Raw genomic sequence first — 25,265 nt, forward strand, 5'->3', positions numbered from 1 at the left:
GTTGCATGCTCGCGTCGTATCCGGCGGCGCGCGATTATGTGTTCATGGGCGTTTTTGCGTGCTCGCGGGGAAAATATCGCGCAAACTTACCCACGCGGTCCTCTACGGGCGCGGCCATCTTGTTTTTCATTCACTGCTATGGTTTTGGGAATGCTACCTTTCTATCCATCTCACATCTTCGTAATCCTATGTTTTTCTGAACTTTTTTTTGTCTTTTTTTGCTTATTATCTCTCTCTTCAATTTCCTACATCTATATTTTGTGTTTTTTTAAACTTTTTGTTACTTTATTACCTACTGTATTTCTTTCGCTCTCTCTCTTATTTTTTTTCACACCTATTCTTTCCTTCTTCTTGTGCCCAGGACCATGGCTAAGGGAGGTGACAAGGGCAAGGGGAAGGGCCCAGCACACCATACCCCCTCCCTTGCAGGCGTTTGAGGGGGGAGGAAGTCCAGGCCAGGGAGATCTTCTCCGCGGTGGAGGTGGCCGCCTTGATGGTGTTTGTGCAAGTCCACCTCCCTAAAACCGTGGCAGCAGGTGAGCGGATTGCTTCCGGTTACGGCCTCCGGGAGCGTCGCCAGCTGTGGGAGAAGGTGTGCCGGCGCATGTATAAGGAGTCTGGGGTCTGGCGCACCTACCAGCAAGTGACGCACCAGTGGAGTGACATCTTGGACCGGGAGCATGACATGCTCGACCTGCTCGGTATGGAGATTCCTGGCCTTGATAAGTAGCTATTTAATAACTGCTTTTTTTCCTTCTGCTCTGTTATATTGTTAATCTATTTTTTTCCTGAAGAGTAAGAATGCTGCTGATTCGATTACATTGCAGGTAAATTAATGTTTAAATAGCTTCTGTCATTGCAGGTGCTCGCCTGGTTATTGGCGTTGCTACTATGCTTACTTGTTTGCAACTTTTTAGTCATTTGAGAGCATTACTGCGTAATGCTAGAGACAGTAGACTCAAGTCTAGTCCTTCTTTGTACTCCTGCTGCTGCCACTTTGAAGAGATAGTGGTGGATTGATACAGTGAGCATATTATTTATTACTTATTATAGGACATTTGTTAGTGGTCTGCAATCATGATGACGGACTGTGTCTGTCACGCCACGTCTCGTGCTGCTGAGTGATGGCAGTCGTAGTAGAATCTTTTTGTTGTTGATGTAGTTAGTGAATTACATAACTTTCCTATTAGATGGTCTGCGAATCCTGCAATACTGTACTACTATCCTCCTAGTTGACCAGATCAAATGGAATTGATGTTAATTTGTTTCCCCGACATAATTTTAGATTGAGTACAAAGAAATCAAATATTTCCCAAAAAACAATGATCCATGTTGTGTTTCATTATTTTATGATCACCAGGACCTCCTAGGGGCAAGGCGGCGGCGGCGACAGAGACTCCGGTGGCAGAAGGTGGAGAGGCTCAGTCCCTTGCAGGCTCTACTGCTGGCCCCAGTAAGTTGTTCTATTGTTCTATTAATACTTATACTTCCCTAACTTTTACAGCTCCTAATCATTACAAACTGGTTCCTAATAATTCTATGTTTTACAAAATAGTCTTTGATCTTCTTCTAATGTAGACTACTTTCTACATTCTTATCCTGCCTCTACCATCACTCTCTGTGCTACTACTATTTACAATTATGAGTCGGTCTGTGTAGGTAACTAAGCTTGCCCATTCGGCAAACGGTGTGAAACAAAACTCTGATACAGCAATAGCTGTAGGCACTGAGTGCAGTCCTCTTGGTTACCCTTGCTGTCTATTCCAGTCTTCTTAATGTAAGTGCTTTGACAATTTCCAACAACAAAATGTCATTGTTTACACCAAGTAAAAGGTAGCGGTTGCCTTTTTGATTTGAGAGGAGCACATCCCATACCGCTAGTGTTTCAGGGACTATTCTGCACACAAAGAAGTATGGACAAGAAAAATAGGACATTGTTGATGATAGGTGCAGTTCGGCTTTCGACATACCTCAGTCCGAACAGAAGTTGAACCCCCATTCCCCTGACCGACTATCTAGAATGTCTGACCAATGACTTTACGACCCAGAAGAACAGAAGAAGACTACCTCCGAGTCCTGGCCTATCTGAGTCACTGAAACATGACTGCCAAGTGCAGTAGTTCAAACCTTTCCGCTCACTCACTCGTGAACAAAAACCACACAGTGTTTGTTAGTTTTAAAGTTTTATTTTCAAGTAAGAAATGAAAACATTATTTCTTTATTTTTAATAGCGTAGTATTCTGATGAATGAAAATGACGTTAAAGTTTAAACAACATTCCCATGAATGAAATTAGTATGACTCAAACTTAATAATAGTTAACAGACACAGGAAATTATTAGAATAACTGTGCATGAGCCCCCACCTTCTTTAAAGTACTTAAAGTACTGCTGGTGATGACTCAGTAGTAGTTGGTGAATCGTCTGGCAGAAGGGCAATGGAATCTTCTTTCTGTAATGAGAAAAATGGTGCACGTTAAGCAAGCATTCATCAGTTGTCATAAGAAGAAGTGTAGCATTTAATGGAATACGCATGTAAAAGGTTAACACCCTCCCCAAAACCGTTACTTTTTTTCAATCCCAGTAATAAAAAATGTGTTATGTAACATTTTCTTCCATTACGAGACAAAATAGGGGGTTGTGTATGGCATCTGAAAATATGAAATGTTTTTCCTAGACGTTACAACATCTGATGCGGCACAGATGACCACCAGTTCCGGGGCCAGCAGTGCGGAGGGGTCCACTCTGGATGCGGCGGCGCCAAAAGGAGGAGCTGGGGAGGAAGACTCAGCGGCGGCGGATGGTGGTAAGTTATTATACTCCTTACTTATTGAAATTTTTTTGAGTAGGCTCGTAAAGGAGTGTATGATGTACTGTACAGTTGTACACAGTACACTAGTATAAGTACACTGTACTGTCAAGAACATTTACTAATTTAGAACTACTTTTTGGGCTATCACGGAGAAGACAGCCAACCTTGACTTGTAATAGCATTAGCGGCGGTACTTCTCTGGTAACCAATGGCCCCCTCTATTTCACTTCAACTCAGCTGGCAAATTTTTATTGTGAAGCCAAGTCATATCAGATGTAGTTTAGGGATGTGAAGAACGAAAAGTTAAAGAAGGGTGAAACAAAGGACGAGCGAGTCTTAATATTCATTTATGACTGTAAAGAATGGTGTTGTTGAATGCAATTCAACATAAGAAAGAAGACGGCGGTTTCCAAAATATAATGAGAAGGGTGTTAGTTGGTTGTTGACAAAAAGAAATTTTGGGACATTTGAGACATTAAGAAGAATCATAGACGTACTTTGGAAGCCTGGATGTTATCTTCTTTATCCTCCTCGTCAATAGCAGAGGTGTATGATGTAGTAGAGCAGACGCTGAGTGGATGAAGTATGGCCAGTGGCAATGCCACCCCTATAGAAAAATAAGACATTCCTATCCCCACCTGCATGTACTGCTTAAAGTACTGCGAGTCTGCATCATCATGGCCTGTGTCTGTATTTCTTGGGTGAAAGCTGAGTGAGCTGCCATTATGGCGGCTACCACAAGTTCACGAACCAGTAATTTCTTTTGCAAAACAAGAGAAAAAAAGTAAAAAAGGCCTTTTTTTAGTACTCTCTGACTATGTATGTAGTAGTAAGTCCACCTATAGTGCTGCTAGTGGAATTCCTGAAACTCACAAATAAAAAAAGATATATCTATGCAGGGCTCGACAAATCATAAAAAATGCTCTAGACCTGCAGGTCTAGTAAACTACAAAATCTCCTCGACCTAACTTAAATGAACTTGACCTCAAACTCTGAAAACTGAGCAAATGTGACAAATGAACAAGATTTAAAAGCATTTTTATTGTTCATTTACTTTGTGAGCCATAAAGATGCCTTTAAATCTTCCTATCTTGTCACATTTCCTCTGCTTTCAGAAGCAGAGGTCAAGTGTCAAGTTTGTATTCCTACTCGCCAGAAAGGGCGAGTAGGACCTAAAAATAGCTTGTCCTTAATCAATCTCACTCGCAAGTGCGAGCGGTCGAGTGAATTTGTCGAGCCCTGCTATGAGAAAGACGTAGATGACATTACTACCTCGATTTGATTAATATTATTGCCTTCATGAGAAAAAAATTGTAAAGTATTCAAGAAATGAAATTGGGTTTTATAAGAGTACCTGTTTATTAAAACATATTCATACTTGTTTAGTGATTGAGTATCTTTTTGTGTTTAAGATTACAGTACATATAAAGAAGAATTTATAGTAGGAAACAAATTTTCATCATCAACAATAAATAATGTATGTATTTTTTGTTATTGACGTTGGTGCTGTGGCTTAGTGGTTAAAGCGCCTGTCTCATAAACAGGAAATCCTGAGTTCAAATCTCAACAGCACCTAACTTTTCTCCATGCTTTAGGAATAATTTTCATCAAACAAGTGTTGAACACAATTTAAGAATAAACGTCTGGTTCTATGAACTTTAGAAAAATGTTATCATAAAATGAAATAAAATACTTGGTATTGTGAAGATATTTATAGGAATGCATTGACTGAAATAGCAAAAAGAAAATGACAAAGAACAAGATAGAGCCAAAGGATCACTCTATTGTTGAATACAACTAATCTATTCTTCAGCAAGGTATATTTTAAAATTCTATGAATAGGGTAAACTTCAAATTTGTGAAGAACCAGAGGGTGACACTGCTGAACCAAAGGGTGGCAGTGATGAATCAGAGGGTGGCAGGGATGAACCAGAGGGTGGCAGGGATGAACCAGAGGGTGGCACTGGTGAACCAGAGGGTGCTGTGATGAACCAGAGGGTGGCAGTGAAGAACCAGAGGGTGCAACTGGTGAACCAGAGGGTGCTGTGATGAACCAGAGGGTAGCAGTAATGAACCGGAAGGTGGCAGTGATGATCCAGAGGGGGCAGTGCTGAACCAGAGGGTGCCAGTGATGAACCAGAGGGTGGCAGTGATGAACCAGAGGGTGGCAGTGATGAACCAGAGGGTTGAAGGGATGAACCAGAGGGTGGCAGTGATGAACCAGAGGGTGGCACTGGTGAACCAGAGGGTGCTGTGATGAACCAGAGGGTGGCAGTGAAGAACCAGAGGGGGGCACTGTTGAACCAGAGGGTGCTGTGATGAACCAGAGGGTGGCAGTAATGAACCGGAAGGTGGCAGTGATGATCCAGAGGGGGGCAGTCACGAACCAGAGGGTGGCAGTCTTGAACCAGAGGCTGGCAGTGATCAACCAGAGGGTGGCAGTGATGAACCAGAGGTTGGCACTGGTGTACCAGAGGGTGGCACTGGTGAACCAGAGGGTGGCAGTGCTGAACCAGAGGGTGGCAGGGAGAACCAGAGGGTGGCAGTGATGAACCAGAGGGTGGCAGGGATGAACCAGAGGGTGGCAGTGATGAACCAGAGGGTGGCACTGGTGAACCAGAGGGTGCTGTGATGAACCAGAGGGTGGCAGTGAAGAACCAGAGGGTGGCACTGGTGAACCAGAGGGTGGCAGTGCTGAACCAGAGGGTGGCAGTGATGAACCAGAGGGTGGCAGGGATGAACCAGAGGGTGGCAGGGATGAACCAGAGGGTGGCACTGGTGAACCAGAGGGTGCTGTGATGAATCAGAGGGTGGCAGTGCTGAACCAGAGGGTGGCAGTGATGAACCAGAGGGTGGCAGGGATGAACCAGAGGGTGGCACTGGTGAACCAGAGGGTCCTGTGATGAACCAGAGGGTGGCAGTGAAGAACCAGAGGGTGGCACTGGTGAACCAGAGGGTGCTGTGATGAACCAGAGGGTGGCAGTAATGAACCGGAAGGTGGCAGTGATGATCCAGAGGGGGGCAGTGGTGAACCAGAGGGTGGCAGTCTTGAACCAGAGGGTGGCACTGGTGTACCAGAGGGTGGCAGAGCTGAACCAGAGGGTGGCAGTGATGAACCAGAGGGTGGCAGGGATGAACCAGAGGGTGGCAGGGATGAACCAGAGGGTGGCACTGGTGAACCAGAGGGTGCTGTGGTGAACCAGAGGGTGGCAGTGCTGAACGAGAGGGTGGCAGTGATGAACCAGAGGGTGGTAGGGATGAGCCAGCGGGTGGCAGGGATGAACCAGAGGGTGGCACTGGTGAACCAGAGGGTGCTGTGATGAACCAGAGGGTGGCAGTGAAGAAACAGAGAGTGGCACTGGTGAACCAGAGGGTGCTGTGATGAACCGGAGGGTGGCAGTGATGAACCAGAGAGGGACAGTGATGATCAAGAGGGTGGCACTGGTGAACCAGAGGGTGCTGTGATGAACCAGAGGGTGGCAGTAATGAACCGGAAGGTGGCAGTGATGATCCAGAGGGGGGCATTGGCTAACCAGAGGGTGGCAGTCTTGAACCAGAGGGTGGCAGTGATCAACTAGAGGGTGGCAGTGATGAACCAGAGGGTGGCACTGGTGAACCAGAGGGTGGCACTGGTGTACCAGAGGGTGGCAGGGATGAACCAGAGGGTGGCAGTGATGAACCAGAGGGTGGCAGGGATGAACCAGAGGGTGGCAATGATGAACCAGAGGGTCGCACTGGTGAACCAGAGGGTGCTGTGATGAACCAGAGGGTGGCAGTGAAGTACCAGAGGGTGGCACTGGTGAACCAGAGGGTGGCAGGGATGAACCAGAGGGTGGCAGGGATGAACCAGAGCGTGGCACTGGTGAACCAGAGGGTGCTGTGATGAATCAGAGGTTGGCAGTGCTGAACCAGAGGGTGGCAGTGATGAACCAGAGGGTGGCAGGGATGAACCAGAGGGTGGCAGGGATGAACCAGAGGGTGGCACTGGTGAACCAGAGGGAGCTGTGATGAACCAGAGGGTGGCAGTGAAGAACCAGAGGGTGGCACTGGTGAACCAGAGGGTGCTGTGATGAACCAGAGGGTGGCAGTAATGAACTGGAAGGTGGCAGTGATGATCCAGAGGGGGGCAGTGGTGAACCAGAGGGTGGCAGTCTTGAACCAGAGGGTGGCACTGGTGAACCAGAGGGTGGCAGAGCTGAACCGGAGGGTGGCAGTGATGAACCAGAGGGTGGCAGGGATGAACCAGAGGGTGGCAGGGATGAACCAGAGGGTGGCAGTGCTGAACCAGAGGGTGGCAGTGATGAACCAGAGGGTGGCAGGGATGAGCAAGAGGGTGGCACTGGTGAACCAGAGGGTACTGTGATGAACCACAGGGGTGTCAGTGAAGAACCAGAGGGAGGCACTGGTGAACCAGAGGGTGCTGTGATGAACCAGAGGGTGGCAGTGATGAACCAGAGGGGGACAATGATGATCAAGAGGGTGGCACTGGTGAACCAGAGGGTGCTGTGATGAACCAGAGGGTGTTAGTGATGAACCAGAGGGGGGCAGTGATGATCCAGAGGGGGGCAGTGGCAAACCAGAGGGTGGCAGGGATGAACCAGAGGGTGGTACTGGTGAACCAGAGGGTGCTGTGATGAACCAGAGGGTGGCAGTGCTGAACCAGAGGGTGGCAGTGATGAACCAGAGGGTGGCAGGGATGAACCAGAGGGTGGCACTGGTGAACCAGAGGGTGCTGTGATGAACCAGAGGGTGGCAGTGAAGAACCAGAGGGTTGCACTGGTGAACCAGAGGGGGCTGTGATGAACGAGAGGGTGGCAGTGATGAACCAGAGGGGGACAGTGATGATCCAGAGGGTGGCACTGGTGAACCAGAGGGTGCTGTGATGAACCAGAGGGTGCTGTGATTAACCAGAGGGTGCATTGATGAACCAGAGGGTGTCAGTGGTGAAGCAGAGGGTGGCAGTGGTAAACCAGAGGGTGCTGTGATGAACCAGAGGGTGGCAGTGATGAACCAGAGAGGGACAGTGGTGAACCAGAGGGTGCTGTGATGAACCAGAGGGTGGCAGTGGTGAGTGCTGAACCAGAGGGTAAAATTCAAATTAGAGAGGTGTTTTTGAACAAGTGAAGCGTCTTCATCTAAAGTGTTTGAGTAGAGAAGTCTGTGAACTTAGAAAAGAATATGAAAGTGAAAAAACAATATTCTCTTGAACACCATAAATAAAAGTCTTTCAAAGTTAAGACTCAAGGGGGTGCTGTGGCTTAGCTGGTTAAAGCGCCTGTCTAGTAATCAGGAGATCCTGAGTTCAACTCTCAGCAGCGCCTTGTTTTTCTCTTTGTTATATAACAAATCAATTTCATTAGGTCCTATTCTGATACAATTAAAATATAAAAGTGTGATTCATCTTACTGTTGAACAGATCATCTTAAACCTCATAAAAACCTAAGTATTTTCAAGATTATAGAGTGAATACTGTTATTGCAAAATAAAAAGACATATCTATGAGAAAGACGTAGATGACATTACTACCTCAATTTGAGAAATATTAATGCATTCATTAGAAAAAAATTGTAAAGTATTCAAGAAATGAAATTGGGTTTTATAAGAGTACCTGTTTATTAAAACATATTCATACTTGTTTAGTGATTGAGTATCTTTTTGTGTTTAATATTACAGTACATATAAAGAAGAATTTATAGCAGGAAACAAATTTTCATCATCAACAATAAATTATTTATGTATTTTTTGTTATTGACGTTGGTGCTGTGGCTTAGTGGTTAAAGCGTCTGTCTCGTTAACAGGAAATCCTGTGTTAGAAAAGAATATGAAAGTGAAAAAACAATATTCTCTTGAACACCATAAAGAAAGTCTTTCAAAGTTAAGACTCAAGGGGGTGCTGTGGCTTCGCTGGTTAAAGCGCCTGTCTAGTAAACAGGAGATCCTGATTACAACTCTCAGCAGCGCCTTGCTTTTCTCTTTGTTATATAACAAATCAATTTCATTAGGTCCTATTCTGATACAATTAAAATATAAAAGTCTGATTCATCGTACTGTTGAACAGATCATCTTAAACCTCATAAAAACCCAAGTATTTTCAAGATTATATAGTGAATACTGTTATTGCAAAATGGAAAGAAAACATGTCAGAGAGAAACACATAGATGACATTACTACCTCGATTTGAGCAATATTAATGCCTTCATGAAAAAAAATTTGTAAAGTATTTAAGAAATGAAATTGGGTTTTATAAGAGTACCTGTTTATTAAAACATATTAATACTTGTTTAGTGATTGAGTATCTTTTTGTGGTTAAGATTACAGTACATATAAAGAAGAATTTATAGCAGGAAACAAATTTTCATCAAGAGCAATACATTATTTATGTATTTTCTTTTATTGAAGTTGGTTTTGTGGCTTAATTGTTAAAGCGCCTGTCTCGTAAACAGGAAATCCTGAGTTCAAATCTCAGCAGTACCTAACTGTTTTCTCCATGCTTTAAAAATAATTTTTATCAAACAAGTGTTGAATACAATTTAAGAATAAACGTCTGGTTCTATGAACTTTAGAATAAGTTATCACAAAATGAAATAAAATACTTGGTATTGTGAAGATTTTTATAGAAATGCATTGACTGAAATAGCACCAAAAAAATTGACAAAAAACAAGATAGAGCCGAATGATCACTCTATTGTTGAATACAACTAATCCATTCTTCAGCAAGGTATATTTTAAAATTCTATGAATAGGGTAAACTTCAAATTAGAGAGGTGTTTTTGAATAAGTGAAGCGTCTTCATCTAAAGTTTTTGAGTAGAGAAGTCTGTGAACTTAGAAAAGAATATAAAAATGAAAAAACAATATTCTCTTGAACACCATAAAGAAAATTCTTTCTCATTTATGACTCAAGGGTGTGCTGTGGCTTAGCTGGTTAAAGCGCCTGTCTAGAAAACAGGAGATCCTGAGTACAACTCTCAGTAGCGCCTTGCTTTTCTCTTTGTTATATAACAAATCAATTTCATTAGGTCCTATTCTGATACAATTAAAATATAAAAGTCTGATTCATCTTACTGTTGAACAGATCATCTTAAACCTCATAAAAACCCAAGTATTTTCAAGATTATGGAGACAATACTGTTATTGCAAAATGGAAAGAAAACGTGTCAATGAGAAAGACGTAGATGACATTACTACCTTGATTTGAGCAATATTAATGCCTTCATGAAAATAAAATTGTAAACTATTTAAGAAATGAAATTGGGTTTTATAAGAGTACCTGTTTATTAAAACATATCAATACTTGTTTAGTGATTGAGTATCTTTTTGTGTTTAAGATTACAGTACATATAAAGAAGAATTTATAGCATGAAACAAATTTTCATCATCAACAATAAATATTTATCTATTTTTTGTTATTGACGTTGGTGCTGTGGCTTAGTGGTTAAAGCACCTGTTTCATATACAGAAGATCCTGAGTTCAAATCTGAGCAGCACCTAACTGTTTTCTCCATGCTTTAGGAATAATTTTCATCAAACAAGTGTTGAATACAATTTAAGAATACACGTCTGGTTCTATGAACTTTGGAATAAGTTATCTTAAAATAAAAAAAAAATACTTGGTATTGTGAAGATTTTTGTAGGAATGCATTGACTGAAATAGCGAAAAGAAAATGACAAAGAACAAGATAGAGCCGTATGATCACTCTATTGTTGAATACAACTAATCCATTCTTCAGCAAGGTATATTTTAAAAATCTATGAATAGGGTAAACTTCAAATTAGAGAGGTGTTTGTGAACAAGTGAAGCATCTTCATCTAAAGTGTTTGAGTAGAGAAGTCTGTGAACTTAGAAAGAATATGAAAGTGAAAAAGCAACATTCTCTTGAACACCATAAAGAAAAGTCTTTCAAAGTTAAGACTCAAGGGGGTGCTGTGGCTTAGCTGGTTAAAGCGCCTGTCTAGAAAACAGGAGATCCTGAGTACAACTCTCAGCAGCGCCTTGCTTTTCTCTTTGTTATATAACAAATCAATTTCATTAGGTCCTATTCTGATACAATTAAAATATAAAAGTCTGATTCATCTTACTGTTGAACAGATCATCTTAAACCTCATAAAAACCCAAGTATTTTCAAGATTATATAGTGAATACTGTTATTGCAAAATGGAAAGAAAACGTGTCAATTAGAAAGACGTAGATGACATTACTACCTCAATTTGAGCAATATTAATGCCTTCATGAAAATAAAATTGTAAAGTATTTAAGAAATGAAATTGGGTTTTATAAGAGTACCTGTTTATTAAAACATATTAATACTTGTTTAGTGATTGAGTATCTTTTTGTGTTTAAGATTACAGTACGTATAAAGAAGAATTTATAGCAGGAAACAAATTTTCATCATGAGCAATAAATTATTCATGTATTTTCTTTTATTGAAGTTGGTTCTGTGGCTTAATGGTTAAAGCGCCTGTCTAGTAAACAGGAGATCCTGAGTTCAACTCTCAACAGCTCCTTGTTTTTTCTTTGTTATATAACAAATCAATTTAATTAGGTCCTATTCTGATACAATTAAAATATAAACCTCTGATTCATCTTACTGTTGAACAGATCATCTTAAACCTCATAAAAACCCAAGTATTTTCAAGATTATATAGTGAATACTGTTATTGCAAAATGGAAAGAAAACGTGTCAATGAGAAAGACGTAGATGACATTACTACCTCGATTTGAGCAATGTTAATGCCTTCATGAAAATAAAATTGTAAAGTATTCAAGAAATGAAATTGGGTTTTATAAGAGTATCTGTTTATTACAACATATTAATACTTGTTTAGTGCATTAGTATCTTTTTGTGTTTAAGATTACAGTACCTATAAAGAAGAATTCATAGCAGGAAACACATTTTCACCATGAGCAATAAATTATTTATGTATTTTCTTTTATCGAAGTTGGTTCTGTGGCTTAATGGTTAAAGCACTTGTCTCGTAAACAGGAAATCCTGAGTTCAAATCTCAACAGCACCTAACTGCTTTCTCCATGCTTTAGGAATAATTTTTATCAAACAAGTGTTGAATACAATTTAAGAATACACGTCTGGTTCTATGAACTTTAGAATAAGTTATCATGAAATGAAATAAAATACTTGGTATTGTGAAGATTTTTATAGGAATGCATTGACTGAAATAGCGAAAAGAAAATGACAAAGAACAAGATAGAGCCGAATGATCACTCTATTGTTGAATACAACTAATCCATTCTTCAGCAAGGTATATTTTAAAATTCTATGAATAGGGTAAACTTCAAATTAGAGAGGTGTTTTTAAATAAGTAAAGCCTCTTCATCTAAAGTGTTTGAGTAGGGAAGTCTGTGAACTTAGAAAAGAATATATAAAGCAGAATGTATAGCAGGATACAAATTTCATCAACAATAAATAATTTATGTATTTTTTGTTATTGCAGTTGGTGCTGTGGCTTAGTGGTTAATCCATTCTTCAGCAAGGTGTTTTTGAATAAGTGAAGCGTCTTCATCTAAAGTTTTTGAGTAGAGAAGTCTGTGAACTTAGAAAAGAATATAAAAATGAAAAACCAATATTCTCTTGAACACCATAAAGAAAAGTCTTTCTAAGTCAAGACTCAAGGCGGTGCTGTGGCTTAGCTGGTTAAAGCGCCTGCCTAGTAAACAGGAGATCCTGAGTTCAACTCTCAGCAGCGCCTTGCTTTTCTCTTTGTTATATACCAAATCAATTTCATTAGGTCCTATTCTGATACAATTAAAATATAAAAGTCTGATTCATCTTACTGTTGAACAGATCATCTTAAACCTCATAAAACCCAAGTATTTTTAAGATTATAGAGAGAATACTGTTATTGCAAAATGGAAAGAAAACGTGTCAATGAGAAAGACGTAGATGACATTACTACCTTGATTTGAGCAATATTAATGCCTTCATGAAAATAAAATTGTAAAGTATTTAAGAAATGAAATTGGGTTTTATAAGAGTACCTGTTTATTAAAACATATTAATACTTGTTTAGTGATTGAATAACTTTTTGTGTTTAAGATTACAGTACATATAAAGAAGAATTTATAGCAGGAAACAAATTTTCATCATCAACAATAAATTATTTATGTATTTTTTTTTATTGAAGTTGGTGCTGTGGCTTAGTGGTTAAAGTGCCTGTCTCGTATATAGAAGATCCTGAGTTCAAATCTGAGCAGCACCTAACTGTTTTCTCCATGCTTTAAAAATAATTTTTATCAAACAAGTGTTGAATACAATTTAAGAATAAACGTCTGGTTCTATGAACTTTAGAATAAGTTATCATAAAATGAAATAAAATACTTGGTATTGTGAAGATTTTTATAGAAATGCATTGACTGAAATAGCAAAAAAAAAGACAAAAAACAAGATAGAGCCGAATGATCACTCTATTGTTGAATACAACTAATCCATTCTTCAGCAAGGTATATTTTAAAATTCTATGAATAGGGTAAACTTCAAATTAGAGAGGTGTTTTTGAATAAGTGAAGCGTCTTCATCTAAAGTTTTTGAGCAGAGAAGTCTGTGAACTTAGAAAAGAATATAAAAATGAAAAAACAATATTCTCTTGAACACCATAAAGAAAATCCTTTCTCATTTATGACTCAAGGGGGTGCTGTGGCTTAGCTGGTTAAAGTGCCTGTCTAGTAAACAGGAGAAACTGAGTACAACTCTCAGTAACGCCTTGCTTTTCTCTTTGTTATATAACAAATCAATTTCATTAGGTCCTATTCTGATACAATTAAAATATAAAAGTCTGATTCATCTTACTGTTGAACAGATCATCTTAAACCTCATAAAAACCCAAGTATTTTCAAGATTATAGAGAGAATACTGTTATTGCAAAATGGAAAGAAAACGTGTCAATGAGAAAGACGTAGATGACATTACTACCTCAATTTAAGCAATATTAATGCCTTCATGAAAATAAAATTGTAAAGTATTTAAGAAATGAAATTGGGTTTTATAAGAGTACCTGTTTATTAAAACATATCAATACTTGTTTAGTTATTGAGTATCTTTTTGTGTGTAAGATTACAGTACATATAAAGCAGAATGTATAGCAGGAAACACATTTTCATCATCAACAATAAATTATTCATGTATTTTTTGTTATCGAAGTTGGTGCTGTGGCTTAGTGGTTAAAGCGCCTGTCTCGTAAACAGGAAATACTGAGTTCAAATCTCAGCAGCCCCTAACTGTTTTCTCCATGCTTGAAATATAATTTTTATCAAACAAGTGTTGAATACAATTTAAGAATGAACGTCTGGTTCTATGAACTTTAGAATAAGTTATCATAAAATGAAATAAAATACTTGGTATTGTGAAGATTTTTATAGAAATGCATTGACTGAAATAGCAAAAAAAATTTGACAAAAAACAAGATAGAGCCGAATTATCACTCTATTGTTGAATACAACTAATCCATTCTTCAGCAAGGTATATTTTAAAATTCTATGAATAGGGTAAACTTCAAATTAGAGAGGTGTTTTTGAATAAGTGAAGCGTCTTCATCTAAAGTTTTTGAGTAGAGAAGTCTGTGAACTTAGAAAAGAATATAAAAATGAAAAAACAATATTCTCTTGAACACCATAAAGAAAAGTCTTTCTAAGTCAAACCTCAAGGCGGTGCTGTGGCTTAGCTGGTTAAAGCGCCTGTCTAGTAAACAGGAGATCCTGAGTTCAACTCTCAGCAGCGCCTTGCTTTTCTCTTTGTTATATACCAAATCAATTTCATTAGGTCCTATTCTGATACAATTAAAATATAAAAGTCTGATTCATCTTACTGTTGAACAGATCATCTTAAACCTCATAAAACCCAAGTATTTTCAAGATTATAGAGAGAATACTGTTATTGCAAAATGGAAAGAAAACGTGTCAATGAGAAAGACGTAGATGACATTACTACCTTGATTTGAGAAATATTAATGCCTTCATGAAAATAAAATTGTAAAGTATTTAAGAAATGAAATTGGGTTTTATAAGAGTACCTGTTTATTAAAACATATTAATACTTGTTTAGTGATTGAATAACTTTTTGTGTTTAAGATTACAGTACATATAAAGAAGAATTTATAGCAGGAAACAAATTTTCATCATCAACAATAAATTATTTATGTATTTTTTGTTATTGAAGTTGGTGCTGTGGCTTAGTGGTTAAAGCGCCTGTCTCGTATACAGAAGATCCTGAGTTCAAATCTGAGCAGCACCTAGCTGATTTCTCCATGCTTTAGGAATAATTTTCATCAAACAAGTGTTGAATACAATTTAAGAATACACGTCTGGTTCTATGAACTTTGGAATAAGTTATCATAAAATGAAATAAAACACTTGGTATTGTGAAGATTTTTATAGAAATGCATTGACCGAAATAGCAAAACAAAAAAAGGGCAAAAAACAATATAGATCCGAATGATCACTCTATTGTTGAATACAACTAATCCATTCTTCAGCAAGGTATATTTTAAAATTCTATGAATAGGGTAAACTTCAAATTAGAGAGGTGTTTTTGAATAAGTGAAGCGTCTTCATCTAAAGTTTTTGAGTAGAGAAGTCTGTGAACTTAGAAAAGAATATAAAAATGAAAAAACAATATTCTCTTGAACACCATAAAGAAAATTCTTTCTCATTTATGACTCAAGGGGGTGCTGTGGCTTAGCTGGTTAAAGCGCCTGTCTAGAAAACAGGAGATCCTGAGTACAACTCTCAGTAACGCCTTGCTTTTCTCTTTGTCATATAACAAATCAATTTCATTAGGTCCTATTCTGATACAATTAAAATATAAAAGTCTGATTCATCTTACTGTTGAACAGATCATCTTAAACCTCATAAAAACCCAAGTATTTTCAAGATTATAGAGAGAATACTGTTATTGCAAAATGGAAAGAAAACGTGTCAATGAGAAAGACGTAGATGACATTACTACCTTGATTTGAGCAACATTAATGCCTTCATGAAAATAAAATTGTAAAGTATTTAAGAAATGAAATTGGGTTTTATAAGAGTACCTGTTTATTAAAACATATCAATACTTGTTTAGTGATTGAGTATCTTTTTGTGTTTAAGATTACAGTACATATAAAGAAGAATTTATAGCATGAAACAAATTTTCATCATCAACAATAAAATATTTATGTATTTTTTGTTATTAACGTTGGTGCTGTGGCTTAGTGGTTAAAGCGCCTGTCTCGTATACAGAAGATCCTGAGTTCAAATCTGAGCAGCACCTAACTGTTTTCTCCATGCTTTAGGAATAATTTTCATCAAACAAGTGTTGAATACAATTTAAGAATACTACTGTTTCTATGAACTTTGGAATAAGTTATCTTAAAAGAAATAAAAATACTTGGTATTGTGAAGATTTTTGTAGGAATGCATTGACTGAAATAGCGAAAAGAAAATGACAAAGAACAAGATAGAGCCGTATGTTCACTCTATTGTTGAATACAACTAATCCATTCTTCAGCAAGGTATATTTTAAAAATCTATGAATAGGGTAAACTTCAAATTAGAGAGGTGTTTGTGAACAAGTGAAGCATCTTTATCTAAAGTGTTTGAGTAGAGAAGTCTGTGAACTTAGCAAAGAATATAAAAATGAAAAAACAATATTCTCTTGAACACCATAAAGAAAAGTCTTTCTAAGACAAGACTCAAGGCGGTGCTGTGGCTTAGCTGGTTAATGCGCCTGTCTAGTAAACAGGAGATCCTGAGTTCAACTCTCAGCAGCGCCTTGCTTTTCTCTTTGTTATATACCAAATCAATGTCATTAGGTCCTATTCTGATACAATTAAAATATAAAAGTCTGATTCATCTTACTGTTGAACAGATCATCTTAAACCTCATAAAAACACAAGTATTTTCAAGATTATAGAGAGAATACTGTTATTGCAAAATGGAAAGAAAACGTGTCAATGAGAAAGACGTAGATGACATTACTACCTCAATTTGAGCAATATTAATGCCTTCATGAAAATAAAATTGTAAAGTATTTAAGAAATGAAATTGGGTTTTATACGAGTACCTGTTTATTAAAACATATCAATACTTGTTTAGTGATTGAGTATCTTTTTGTGTTTAAGATTACAGTACATATAAAGCAGAATTTATAGCAGGAAACAAATTTTCATCATCAACAATAAATTATTTATGTATTTTTTGTTATTGAAGTTGGTGCTGTGGCTTAGTGGTTAAAGCGCCTGTCTCGTAAACAGGAAATCCTGAGTTCAAATCTCAGCAGCACCTAACTGTTTTCTCCATGCTTTAAAAATAATTTTTATCAAACAAGTGTTGAATACAATTTAAGAATAAACGTCTGGTTCTATGAACTTTAGAATAAGTTATCATAAAATGAAATAAAATACTTGGTATTGTGAAGATTTTTATAGAAATGCATTGACTGAAATAGCAAAAAAAAATTTGACAAAAAACAAGATAGAGCCGAATGATCACTCTATTGTTGAATACAACTAATCCATTCTTCAGCAAGGTATATTTTAAAATTCTATGAATAGGGTAAACTTCAAATTAGAGAGGTGTTTTTGAATAAGTGAAGCGTCTTCATCTAAAGTTTTTGAGTAGAGAAGTCTGTGAACTTAGAAAAGAATATAAAAATGAAAAAACAATATTCTCTTGAACACCATAAAGAAAAGTCTTTCTAAGTCAAACCTCAAGGCGGTGCTGTGGCTTAGCTGGTTAAAGCGCCTGTCTAGTAAACAGGAGATCCTGAGTTCAACTCTCAGCAGCGCCTTGCTTTTCTCTTTGTTATATACCAAATCAATTTCATTAGGTCCTATTCTGATACAATTAAAATATAAAAGTCTGATTCATCTTACTGTTGAACAGATCATCTTAAACCTCATAAAACCCAAGTATTTTCAAGATTATAGAGAGAATACTGTTATTGCAAAATGGAAAGAAAACGTGTCAATGAGAAAGACGTAGATGACATTACTACCTTGATTTGAGAAATATTAATGCCTTCATGAAAATAAAATTGTAAAGTATTTAAGAAATGAAATTGGGTTTTATAAGAGTACCTGTTTATTAAAACATATTAATACTTGTTTAGTGATTGAATAACTTTTTGTGTTTAAGATTACAGTACATATAAAGAAGAATTTATAGCAGGAAACAAATTTTCATCATCAACAATAAATTATTTATGTATTTTTTGTTATTGAAGTTGGTGCTGTGGCTTAGTGGTTAAAGCGCCTGTCTCGTATACAGAAGATCCTGAGTTCAAATCTGAACAGCACCTAGCTGATTTCTCCATGCTTTAGGAATAATTTTCATCAAACAAGTGTTGAATACAATTTAAGAATACACGTCTGGTTCTATGAACTTTGGAATAAGTTATCATAAAATGAAATAAAACACTTGGTATTGTGAAGATTTTTATAGAAATGCATTGACCGAAATAGCAAAACAAAAAAAGGGCAAAAAACAATATAGATCCGAATGATCACTCTATTGTTGAATACAACTAATCCATTCTTCAGCAAGGTATATTTTAAAATTCTATGAATAGGGTAAACTTCAAATTAGAGAGGTGTTTTTGAATAAGTGAAGCGTCTTCATCTAAAGTTTTTGAGTAGAGAAGTCTGTGAACTTAGAAAAGAATATAAAAATGAAAAAACAATATTCTCTTGAACACCATAAAGAAAATTCTTTCTCATTTATGACTCAAGGGGGTGCTGTGGCTTAGCTGGTTAAAGCGCCTGTCTAGAAAACAGGAGATCCTGAGTACAACTCTCAGTAACGCCTTGCTTTTCTCTTTGTCATATAACAAATCAATTTCATTAGGTCCTATTCTGATACAATTAAAATATAAAAGTCTGATTCATCTTACTGTTGAACAGATCATCTTAAACCTCATAAAAACCCAAGTATTTTCAAGATTATAGAGAGAATACTGTTATTGCAAAATGGAAAGAAAACGTGTCAATGAGAAAGACGTAGATGACATTACTACCTTGATTTGAGCAACATTAATGCCTTCATGAAAATAAAATTGTAAAGTATTTAAGAAATGAAATTGGGTTTTATAAGAGTACCTGTTTATTAAAACATATCAATACTTGTTTAGTGATTGAGTATCTTTTTGTGTTTAAGATTACAGTACATATAAAGAAGAATTTATAGCATGAAACAAATTTTCATCATCAACAATAAAATATTTATGTATTTTTTGTTATTAACGTTGGTGCTGTGGCTTAGTGGTTAAAGCGCCTGTCTCGTATACAGAAGATCCTGAGTTCAAATCTGAGCAGCACCTAACTGTTTTCTCCATGCTTTAGGAATAATTTTCATCAAACAAGTGTTGAATACAATTTAAGAATACTACTGTTTCTATGAACTTTGGAATAAGTTATCTTAAAAGAAATAAAAATACTTGGTATTGTGAAGATTTTTGTAGGAATGCATTGACTGAAATAGCGAAAAGAAAATGACAAAGAACAAGATAGAGCCGTATGTTCACTCTATTGTTGAATACAACTAATCCATTCTTCAGCAAGGTATATTTTAAAAATCTATGAATAGGGTAAACTTCAAATTAGAGAGGTGTTTGTGAACAAGTGAAGCATCTTTATCTAAAGTGTTTGAGTAGAGAAGTCTGTGAACTTAGCAAAGAATATAAAAATGAAAAAACAATATTCTCTTGAACACCATAAAGAAAAGTCTTTCTAAGACAAGACTCAAGGCGGTGCTGTGGCTTAGCTGGTTAATGCGCCTGTCTAGTAAACAGGAGATCCTGAGTTCAACTCTCAGCAGCGCCTTGCTTTTCTCTTTGTTATATACCAAATCAATGTCATTAGGTCCTATTCTGATACAATTAAAATATAAAAGTCTGATTCATCTTACTGTTGAACAGATCATCTTAAACCTCATAAAAACACAAGTATTTTCAAGATTATAGAGAGAATACTGTTATTGCAAAATGGAAAGAAAACGTGTCAATGAGAAAGACGTAGATGACATTACTACCTCAATTTGAGCAATATTAATGCCTTCATGAAAATAAAATTGTAAAGTATTTAAGAAATGAAATTGGGTTTTATACGAGTACCTGTTTATTAAAACATATCAATACTTGTTTAGTGATTGAGTATCTTTTTGTGTTTAAGATTACAGTACATATAAAGCAGAATTTATAGCAGGAAACAAATTTTCATCATCAACAATAAATTATTTATGTATTTTTTGTTATTGAAGTTGGTGCTGTGGCTTAGTGGTTAAAGCGCCTGTCTCGTAAACAGGAAATCCTGAGTTCAAATCTCAGCAGCACCTAACTGTTTTCTCCATGCTTTAAAAATAATTTTTATCAAACAAGTGTTGAATACAATTTAAGAATAAACGTCTGGTTCTATGAACTTTAGAATAAGTTATCATAAAATGAAATAAAATACTTGGTATTGTGAAGATTTTTATAGAAATGCATTGACTGAAATAGCAAAAAAAAAATTGACAAAAAACAAGATAGAGCCGAATGATCACTCTATTGTTGAATACAACTAATCCATTCTTCAGCAAGGTATATTTTAAAATTCTATGAATAGGGTAAACTTCAAATTAGAGAGGTGTTTTTGAATAAGTGAAGCATCTTCATCTAAAGTTTTTGAGTAGAGAAGTCTGTGAACTTAGAAAAGAATATAAAAATGAAAAAACAATATTCTCCTGAACACCATGAAGAAAATTCTTTCTCATTTATGACTCAAGGGGGTGCTGTGGCTTAGCTGGTTAAAGCGCCTGTCTAGTAAACAGGAGATCCTGAGTACAACTCTCAGTAACGCCTTGCTTTTCTCTTTGTTATATAACAAATCAATTTCATTAGGTCCTATTCTGATACAATTAAAATATAAAAGTCTGATTCATCTCACTGTTGAACAGATCATCTTAAACCTCATAAAAACCCAAGTATTTTCAAGATTATAGAGAGAATACTGTTATTGCAAAATGGAAAGAAAACGTGTCAATGAGAAAGACGTAGATGACATTACTACCTTGATTTGAGCAATATTAATGCCTTCATGAAAATAAAATTGTAAAGTATTTAAGAAATGAAATTGGGTTTTATAAGAGTACCTGTTTATTAAAACATATCAATACTTGTTTAGTGATTGAGTATCTTTTTGTGTTTAAGATTACAGTACATATAAAGAAGAATTTATAGCGTGAAACAAATTTTCATCATCAACAATAAATTATTTATGTATTTTTTGTTGTTGACGTTGGTGCTGTGGCTTAGTGGTTAAAGCGCCTGTCTCGTACACAGGAGAAGATCCTGAGTTCAAATCTGAGCAGCACCTAACTGTTTTCTCCATGCTTTAGGAATAATTTTCATCAAACAAGTGTTGAATACAATTTAAGAATACACGTCTGGTTCTATGAACTTTGGAATAAGTTATCTTAAAATTAAAAAAAATACTTGGTATTGTGAAGATTTTTGTAGGAATGCATTGACTGAAATAGCGAAAAGAAAATGACAAAGAACAAGATAGAGCCGTATGATCACTCTATTGTTGAATACAACTAATCCATTCTTCAGCAAGGTATATTTTAAAAATCTATTTGTAGGGTAAACTTCAAATTAGAGAGGTGTTTGTGAACAAGTGAAGCATCTTCATCTAAAGTGTTTGAGTAGAGAAGTCTGTGAACTTAGCAAAGAATATAAAAATGAAAAAACAATATTTTCTTGAATACCATAAAGAAAAGTCTTTCTAAGTCAAGACTCAAGGCGGTGCTGTGGCTTAACTGGTTAAAGCGCCTGTCTAGTAAACAGGAGATCCTGAGTTCAACTCTCAACAGCGCCTTCTTTTTCTCTTTGTTATATACCAAATCAATTTCATTAGGTCCTATTCTGATACAATTAAAATATAAAAGTCTGATTCATCTTACTGTTGAACAGATCATCTTAAACCTCATAAAAACCCAAGTATTTTCAAGATTATAGAGAGAATACTGGTATTGCAAAATGGAAAGAAAACGTGTCAATGAGAAAGACGTAGATGACATTTCTACCTCAATTTGAGCAATATTAATGCCTTCATGAAAATAAAATTGTAAAGTATTTAAGAAATGAAATTGGGTTTTATAAGAGTACCTGTTTATTAAAACGTATCAATACTTGTTTAGTGATTGAGTTTTTTTTGTGTTTAAGATTACAGTACATATAAAGCAGAATTCATAGCAGGAAACAAATTTTCATCATCAACAATAAATTATTTATGTATTTTTTGTTATTGAAGTTGGTGCTGTGGCTTAGTGGTTAAAGTGCCTGTCTCGTAAACAGGAAATCTTGAGTTCAAATCTCAGCAGCACCTAACTGTTTTCTCCATGCTTTAAAAATATTTTTTATCAAACAAGTGTTGAATACAATTTAAGAATACACGTCTGGTTCTATGAACTTTGGAATAAGTTATCTTAAAATAAAAAAAAATACTTGGTATTGTGAAGATTTTTGTAGGAATGCATTGACTGAAATAGCGAAAAGAAAATGACAAAGAATAAGATAGAGCCGTATGATCACTCTATTGTTGATTACAACTAATCCATTCTTCAGCAAGGTATATTTTAAAAATCTATGAATAGGGTAAACTTCAAATTAGAGAGGTGTTTGTGAACAAGTGAAGCATCTTTATCTAAAGTGTTTGAGTAGAGAAGTCTGTGAACTTAGCAAAGAATATAAAAATGAAAAAACAATATTCTCTTGAACACCATAAAGAAAAGTCTTTCTAAGACAAGACTCAAGGCGGTGCTGTGGCTTAGCTGGTTAATGCGCCTGTCTAGTAAACAGGAGATCCTGAGTTCAACTCTCAGCAGCGCCTTGCTTTTCTCTTTTTTTTATACCAAATCAATTTCATTAGGTCCTATTCTGATACAATTAAAATATAAAAGTCTGATTCATCTTACTGTTGAACAGATCATCTTAAACCTCATAAAAACACAAGTATTGTCAAGATTATAGAGAGAATACTGTTATTGCAAAATGGAAAGAAAACGTGTCAATGAGAAAGACGTAGATGACATTACTACCTCAATTTGAGCAATATTAATGCCTTCATGAAAATAAAATTGTAAAGTATTTAAGAAATGAAATTGGGTTTTATAAGAGTACCTGTTTATTAAAACATATCAATACTTGTTTAGTGATTGAGTATCTTTTTGTGTTTAAGATTACAGTACATATAAAGCAGAATTTATAGCAGGAAACAAATTTTCATCATCAACAATAAATTATTTATGTATTTTTTGTTAATGAAGTAGGTGCTGTGGCTTAGTGGTTAAAGCGCCTGTCTCGTAAACAGGAAATCCTGAGTTCAAATCTCAGCAGCACCTAACTGTTTTCTCCATGCTTTAAAAATAATTTTTATCAAACAAGTGTTGAATACAATTTAAGAATAAACGTCTGGTTCTATGAACTTTAGAATAAGTTATCATAAAATGAAATAAAATACTTGGTATTGTGAAGATTTTTATAGAAATGCATTGACTGAAATAGCAAAAAAAAAATTGACAAAAAACAAGATAGAGCCGAATGATCACTCTATTGTTGAATACAACTAATCCATTCTTCAGCAAGGTATATTTTAAAATTCTATGAAGAGGGTAAACTTCAAATTAGAGAGGTGTTTTTGAATAAGTGAAGCATCTTCATCTAAAGTTTTTGAGTAGAGAAGTCTGTGAACTTAGAAAAGAATATAAAAATGAAAAAACAATATTCTCTTGAACACCATGAAGAAAATTCTTTCTCATTTATGACTCAAGGGGGTGCTGTGGCTTAGCTGGTTAAAGCGCCTGTCTAGTAAACAGGAGATCCTGAGTACAACTCTCAGTAACGCCTTGCTTTTCTCTTTGTTATATAACAAATCAATTTCATTAGTGTTGTATCTTGTTATATCTCAAATAATGTGTGTGTTGCTTTATATGCAAATGTTCCAACTTGCTTACTGGATTCTGGAATGTAGAATCCAGGTGGCAGAGATCTAACTGAGTTGATGGAGGAGCAGGACCTTGATGCCTGAAGGGGTTGATTATACTAATAAACCTACTTAACAACTATATACAGCGTTTCTCCAGTCTTTACAGTGGCCACGATGATGGGATGCAGTATCAAAGATCATCAGTGAACTTTGCTTGAACTTTGCTGGAGACAAATGAACTTATAAAAGAAAAAAAGAAAACTCTCAACTTCTACTGAAAATTTTCAACCCCCAGGCTAATCTTCAATTACAAGGTACCTCAATTTATTCATATGAACAAAATGCTTCCTTTTTGAATGCGTCTATGTTGTTTTCTACAACCTACATAACTGAATAGTGCGAACCGCCTTGATCTATTAACTGAAATATCATTGGCAACTTCTGAAGCCTCGAAGTGTATGAACAATCTGCTCGCATTTGAAGCCTCGGAGTGTTTGAAGCCTCGGAGTGTATGAGCGGTCTGCCAGTATTTCGTCAATTTCATTTATCAGCGCAAAAAAAAAAAAATAAATACTTTGAACAAACGCGATGTCCACTTACAGTTGTACCTGTTAACTTTCAAGTGTGTTGCTTTTCAAAGGAGCTGCGCGCCCGCCTCAGAGTGATCTCTATCACGTCGTTGAGCTAATGCGCATCTACGTCCTCACGCATCAATGATCGTCATACTTAGAGTGCGTAACAGCGCAATCTGACGCACGGCGGCCATCTTAAGTCACCATAGCAACACATAAACAACTCCACGAAGCACGAAGACATCGTTTCAGGACCTTGCGCGTCTACATTAAAGCGGTAATAATAATTTTGACATTTCAAATCACAAAACGGAAAATATACAAAGACAAATAACACTCATTTACCACAAATAATTTCATTTAACTATCAGACGATCTGAATATCACAGGAAGCACACATAACAAGTGAATATTATTTTATTATATGAACTGTTGTTTACCATCCAGCAAGTTTGATAACTCACACAATCTGAATATTAACCAGGATATTAACAATGGATGTCAATTCTTCTGTCACTCCTCCTCCCAAATTTCTTCAAAATCCTGGTTCACCTTCCATGAACTGGGAAGATTGGTCTGAATCATTTGAAACTTATTTAGAAGCTATAGGGGGAGATGTGTTTTTACCCTCTAGGAAATTAGCTTTGCTCAAACACAATTTGGGAGTAGAAGGAAGAAAAGTCCTAAAAACTTTACCTATAAATAATCGTGTTGTATCTTCTGTGGTTGATACTGTAGATGAAAGTAGTGAAACCAGTGAATCTAGTTCTAACGATTTGTCCATAGATGTTTATTCTGAAGCCTTAAAAGCTTTAGAAGAAAACTATGGGAAAAAGACCAGCATAGTAGTGGAAAGACACAAGTTTTTCTCTAGAGCACAATCACAAGGAGAAAATGTACAACAATATGTAGCGTGTTTAAGGTCTTTAGCTGTA

General features: G+C 36.3%; 18 non-coding genes across 18 annotated transcripts; all 18 read left to right on the plus strand.

The window, feature by feature from the left end:
• The first annotated feature begins 4,312 nt into the window (after positions 1 to 4,312).
• TRNAM-CAU (transfer RNA methionine (anticodon CAU)) lies at positions 4,313 to 4,385 on the plus strand. Its single transcript has one exon. It is a non-coding gene; the product is annotated as a tRNA-Met (tRNA).
• Positions 4,386 to 8,057: 3,672 nt separating this feature from the next.
• On the plus strand, positions 8,058 to 8,131 carry TRNAT-AGU (transfer RNA threonine (anticodon AGU)). Its single transcript has one exon. It is a non-coding gene; the product is annotated as a tRNA-Thr (tRNA).
• Positions 8,132 to 12,440: 4,309 nt separating this feature from the next.
• TRNAT-AGU (transfer RNA threonine (anticodon AGU)) lies at positions 12,441 to 12,514 on the plus strand. Its single transcript has one exon. It is a non-coding gene; the product is annotated as a tRNA-Thr (tRNA).
• A 1,450-nt stretch (positions 12,515 to 13,964) lies between these two features.
• On the plus strand, positions 13,965 to 14,037 carry TRNAT-CGU (transfer RNA threonine (anticodon CGU)). Its single transcript has one exon. It is a non-coding gene; the product is annotated as a tRNA-Thr (tRNA).
• A 430-nt stretch (positions 14,038 to 14,467) lies between these two features.
• Positions 14,468 to 14,541, plus strand: TRNAT-AGU (transfer RNA threonine (anticodon AGU)). The gene has a single exon. It is a non-coding gene; the product is annotated as a tRNA-Thr (tRNA).
• Positions 14,542 to 14,978: 437 nt separating this feature from the next.
• Positions 14,979 to 15,051, plus strand: TRNAT-CGU (transfer RNA threonine (anticodon CGU)). Its single transcript has one exon. It is a non-coding gene; the product is annotated as a tRNA-Thr (tRNA).
• Positions 15,052 to 15,995: 944 nt separating this feature from the next.
• TRNAT-CGU (transfer RNA threonine (anticodon CGU)) lies at positions 15,996 to 16,068 on the plus strand. Its single transcript has one exon. It is a non-coding gene; the product is annotated as a tRNA-Thr (tRNA).
• A 428-nt stretch (positions 16,069 to 16,496) lies between these two features.
• On the plus strand, positions 16,497 to 16,570 carry TRNAT-AGU (transfer RNA threonine (anticodon AGU)). The gene has a single exon. It is a non-coding gene; the product is annotated as a tRNA-Thr (tRNA).
• Positions 16,571 to 17,008: 438 nt separating this feature from the next.
• Positions 17,009 to 17,081, plus strand: TRNAT-CGU (transfer RNA threonine (anticodon CGU)). Its single transcript has one exon. It is a non-coding gene; the product is annotated as a tRNA-Thr (tRNA).
• A 431-nt stretch (positions 17,082 to 17,512) lies between these two features.
• TRNAT-AGU (transfer RNA threonine (anticodon AGU)) lies at positions 17,513 to 17,586 on the plus strand. Its single transcript has one exon. It is a non-coding gene; the product is annotated as a tRNA-Thr (tRNA).
• A 1,454-nt stretch (positions 17,587 to 19,040) lies between these two features.
• On the plus strand, positions 19,041 to 19,113 carry TRNAT-CGU (transfer RNA threonine (anticodon CGU)). The gene has a single exon. It is a non-coding gene; the product is annotated as a tRNA-Thr (tRNA).
• Positions 19,114 to 19,541: 428 nt separating this feature from the next.
• On the plus strand, positions 19,542 to 19,615 carry TRNAT-AGU (transfer RNA threonine (anticodon AGU)). The gene has a single exon. It is a non-coding gene; the product is annotated as a tRNA-Thr (tRNA).
• A 438-nt stretch (positions 19,616 to 20,053) lies between these two features.
• TRNAT-CGU (transfer RNA threonine (anticodon CGU)) lies at positions 20,054 to 20,126 on the plus strand. The gene has a single exon. It is a non-coding gene; the product is annotated as a tRNA-Thr (tRNA).
• A 943-nt stretch (positions 20,127 to 21,069) lies between these two features.
• On the plus strand, positions 21,070 to 21,145 carry TRNAT-CGU (transfer RNA threonine (anticodon CGU)). Its single transcript has one exon. It is a non-coding gene; the product is annotated as a tRNA-Thr (tRNA).
• A 430-nt stretch (positions 21,146 to 21,575) lies between these two features.
• On the plus strand, positions 21,576 to 21,649 carry TRNAT-AGU (transfer RNA threonine (anticodon AGU)). The gene has a single exon. It is a non-coding gene; the product is annotated as a tRNA-Thr (tRNA).
• A 437-nt stretch (positions 21,650 to 22,086) lies between these two features.
• On the plus strand, positions 22,087 to 22,159 carry TRNAT-CGU (transfer RNA threonine (anticodon CGU)). The gene has a single exon. It is a non-coding gene; the product is annotated as a tRNA-Thr (tRNA).
• A 430-nt stretch (positions 22,160 to 22,589) lies between these two features.
• On the plus strand, positions 22,590 to 22,663 carry TRNAT-AGU (transfer RNA threonine (anticodon AGU)). The gene has a single exon. It is a non-coding gene; the product is annotated as a tRNA-Thr (tRNA).
• A 438-nt stretch (positions 22,664 to 23,101) lies between these two features.
• Positions 23,102 to 23,174, plus strand: TRNAT-CGU (transfer RNA threonine (anticodon CGU)). Its single transcript has one exon. It is a non-coding gene; the product is annotated as a tRNA-Thr (tRNA).
• The last annotated feature ends 2,091 nt before the right edge of the window (positions 23,175 to 25,265 follow it).

This window comes from Lissotriton helveticus, chromosome 4_1 (genome assembly GCF_964261635.1).
Source record: "Lissotriton helveticus chromosome 4_1, aLisHel1.1, whole genome shotgun sequence".
NCBI classification, from domain to species: Eukaryota; Metazoa; Chordata; class Amphibia; order Caudata; family Salamandridae; genus Lissotriton; species Lissotriton helveticus.